The sequence below is a fragment of the Hemiscyllium ocellatum genome, unplaced genomic scaffold (genome assembly GCF_020745735.1).
Source record: "Hemiscyllium ocellatum isolate sHemOce1 unplaced genomic scaffold, sHemOce1.pat.X.cur. scaffold_184_pat_ctg1, whole genome shotgun sequence".
Lineage (NCBI taxonomy): Eukaryota > Metazoa > Chordata > Chondrichthyes > Orectolobiformes > Hemiscylliidae > Hemiscyllium > Hemiscyllium ocellatum.
In genome coordinates this window covers 1329836-1334260 of record NW_026867893.1, presented here as the reverse complement: position 1 = coordinate 1334260, position 4425 = coordinate 1329836, and positions in this window count along the sequence as shown.

Genomic DNA, 4425 nt, shown 5'->3' with positions numbered 1-4425 from the left:
CCTGGTCTGCCCTCTGGGTAATTAGCAGTGGGACAAAGAATGCTGTCACCCTCATTCCACGAATGAATAAATAAAGATGCATATGTCTCTTCCTACCTCTGCAAACCCCTCCAGCTGCAGCAATCTGTACTTGGCTTTGTAACACTGTTCAGGCCCGGATCACTCTCTGTAACACTCTCACCACCTCCAGCACCTTCACCTTTCCCTGTTCCTATTGTGTCATTAAACCCTGACAAAGATTCCTCTTCCCACTGTCCTCCCCCCTGCTTGCAGACGCTTTGCAATCCCTTTAACACTGACTGCTTAAACTCTCTCTCATTTCAGGATTTTAAGTACTTTGTGGTAATCGTCTAAGCCTCATAATATGATATGATCCATTTTGTCCTGAGTGAGGGATGGGTAGGAATTCCTTGTTGAGGTTTTGTCTGCTTCAATGGAATGTCCTTTTGTTGAGTGCTTTACACTGTTCATTCAAATGTTTTCCACTGTTCATTTACAAACACATGTTTAGCCTGTTACCTTGGTCCGTTCTCCTCTCAAACTCATGTAATTGACTGTTTTAGTTTCTAGATGTAGCTTATCCTTTCTGTGATTCACTTTAAAATTTTATATTACTTTAAACTACACTTTACACATTTTCCCAGAAGATCTCCCCAGGTGACATTACTCACTAAGTTTCATGACACAACGGTACCTCTGAGGTAGTTACGTCCCTTGCCAGTTGCACAATATGTTATTCAACAAAACACTGAAAAAAATTCTACAATCTCCTATTTGAATATCACTCTTGTCGGTGTGATTGTCAAGATTATATGAACATTGAAGTTTCACTAAATTATCACAGTCTTCATTAAAAATTTCGATGAGTTCCACTTTAATGCAATGATGAGCAATGAAATGTTATCAAGCGGCCTAAAACTGTTTTGGTGCTTGTGTCCTTGGCAAGTAGTAGCCAGAATTTACATTCAGACTGACTCGACTTCATGGTCTGAGACTAAATGCTTTCTCTGTAATGCCTTTGATACCCATTATTGTTAGCGTCACCCATTTTGCCTGAGTTTCTGCAAGTTTGTGAACCATTGAATATTTATGTCCATCTTTTGTTCACCCTGAAACCATGTCTCCCTGGTGTCTAAATCTCTTTTATGTCTGTGGCACAAATCAGCCCACCTTGCTGCAGAGAGTTTTTCCATTCCAAAAAAAACATAATTTACTCTTTCCTACAATTTCCTGTCACAAATCGATTCGCTGATGTACAGTTTTCATTAAAATTTGTCCCTTCCTGTTCCTATCTTCTTGCCTTCAGACACATCCACATGCTGTTCACATGCGTCATCTTTTCTATTTGGATTTGGAAAGCTCCTTTCATCTGAACCCTCTGTCAGTTTCAAGCCCTGTCCATAAACCTACCGACATGATTGGCCAGGATACTGTTCCCAGCTCAGCTCCGGTGGGACCCCATCTTAATGGATTTTATTTTGAAATCAGGTATGGGATGTGGGTGTCTCTGGCTGACCAGCCTTTCTTGCCCAGCCCTAGCTGCCCTTACGCTGAGTAACTTGCTCGGCCATTTCAGAGGGTAATTGAGAGACAATCACTTTGCTGTGACTATGTCGTGCAGACCACGTGAGAATGGGCAGATGTCCTTCTCTGAATAACAAGTGTTTGGATTTATTGTACATCAGTAATGGTATTTCTAGATTGTCAATTACTATTTTGAACATAATTTATTTCAAATTCCACCATTTCAGACGATGTGGTTCAAACCTGCCTCTCCAGAACATTAGCTGAGGTTTGGGATACATTCTCTAGCAACAATATCACTCGGACATTACTTTGTCTGCTCACAGGCTGTTTATCCCTGAACACTGATACCAATGTATCATGAAGCTAAACCTGTTTTTCCTTCATGATTGATACTGATTTCTTCCTGCACTCTGATGATATCACTCAGTCTCTCTCCATGTGGTATGCCTCACTGTGTGGGTCTAATTGCTGCTCCTGTCAGCGTCTCTCACTCTTGTAGCTACTCCAGATCCTGAGCCAACAGAATTCTCCACTCCAGAGAGACGCACAGGCCAGGGATGGAGACTGGGATTTTCCAGATCTCTGTGGGACACGGTACTATCCTCCATGTGTGACCCTCATTTCATCAGTCTAAGTTCCCATTCTGTCTATTTCTCTGTCTCCTGTAGGAACTCAGGAATTTTCTGACTCAATAGATTTCCCAGCAGTTGGGTGTCTTATCCATCACCACATTGAAGATAGTTGGTCAGCCAGAGAGGCAAAGGGCAGAGAGATCTGGAGCCTTCAATAAATCCTGCAGTGAGGTAAGATCACTCACCATGCACAGACCAGAGAGCAGCGAGAGGACTCCAAACATCAGCTAACAGTGCTGGAGGTGGAGCAGTGTACAAACACACCAGGTTCAATCACCACGTCTACTGTAAGTTTTGTTGTTCTGAGACAGTATCGGGAGTGTCACAGTTATCAATCCAGACCTGTGCTGTCTTAGTGAGCACCAGCATAACAGAGGGGAAAGCAGACTTCCCATGAGTGAGTGGTAATGCTGCCTCGGATCTTTATGTTCTGTGTTCCCCCTCCAACACTGTACATATACCATGTCTCGTGGACCAGTGTCTTCAATAATTTGTAACTCCTATAACAGTTCCTGTCCCTGTAACCTCCATTTCCCTATGGTCCCTCCCCATATTTAAAATGTACTGTATTTCAAACTATTATCCCTACCTCTCTAACTTTCTTCAGTGTCTACATCATGCTTTATCTCTATAGTCTCCTCCTCCAATAATTAGAGACAGAGGCATGCAGCATGGAAACGGTTCCTTCCATCCAACTCGTCCATGCTGATCACTGTTCATGAGCGAGTCGCATTTGCATGTGTTTGGTCCACATCCCGTCAAACCTTCTCTTCGCCATGTATCTGCCCAAATGTCTTTTCCATGTTGGAATTTTACTTTTCTCTACCCCTTCCCCAGACACTCATTCCATACGTGCACCATCCTTTGTGTGGAAATGTTCTCCTCTGGTCGCTTTTAAGTATTTCCCCTCTCACCTCATATTTCTGCCCTCTAGTTATGGCTTCCCCTAACCTGAAGTACAGACCTTCACTATTCGCCCGACGTATACTCCTCATGGTTTTATAAACATTTATAAGGTCACCCCTCAGCCACCTCCGCCCAAGGGAAATACAAAGGACCGTGATACAAATATCTCTGCCACGGTCCCCGCTGTGCCTTTGCCACATTGTTGTGGGATACACGTGTTCAGCACTTGGGCGTTCTCTACCTTTATGTTCTAAGATCTCCAGCACCACCTCTTCTGTAATGGGGACTCTTTACAAACCATCACTGTTTCTTTCCCTTTGTTTCCTAGTCTTTGTCCACAGTATGTTCTGACATGGAGTATTCATTTCAGGTCGTGCCCATCTCCTGTGGTTCTAAGTATGGATGACCTTCTTGATCTTTGATGGCCCCTCTTGTCTCTCTAGTTGCTTTTTTGTACTTGTATGCTGTAGAATCTCTTTGCATTCTACTTAACCTCATCTGCGAAAGCTAGCTCATCGCCCTGTTTTTCTTTCCAGTTTCTCCAACCTCTCTGTTTCTGTCAAACCCTCCAGTATCAGTAACATCTCTGTCAACCTTTGCTCCTTTTGCAGTTTTGGAAAATGCTTCCTGAAGCAGGAGGATCAGAATTCTACACAATACTCCAACTGGAGACACAGCAATGTCTTGTACAGCCGTATCATGATGTACCAACTCAGGTACTCAATGCTCTGATCCATGAGGGCAAGTGTGCCTAATCCCCGCCCTGTCCACCTGTGACGCCACTTCCACGGAACAATGTAGCTGCACCCCTTGGTCACTCTCCGTTCGACAACACTGCCTAGAGCACTGCCATTAACTGTGTTAGTCCTCCCTGTTTTATCTTAACAAAATCCAACACCTGAATTCAACTCCCATCTTTCATTTCTTGACCCACTGGCTCAGTTGATTAAGATCACCTTTGATAACTGTATTCACTGCCAACTATAACAAGTATTTTACTATCCACAAACTTGCAAACAGTAATTCATATATTCTCGTTTATGTCAATAATGTACATGTGTGGGCCCTGCACCGATCCTTATGGCACACCGGTGCTCAGAGGCCCCCAGTCTGCACAACAACCCTTTCCCAAAATCCTCTGTCTCCTACTGTTAAGCCAATTTTGTGTCCGTTTGTCTCGCTTTCCCTGATCACATGTAATCTAAACTTACTAACCAGTGCACCACGATAAACTCTGTCAAAGGCCTTGCTGAAGTCAGTATAGACAACGTGCACTACTCTGCCTTCATCCATCTCCTTGGTCACCTCTTCAACAAACTCTATCAAGTTTGAGAGACAATTCTCTGTACGCGCAAAGCGG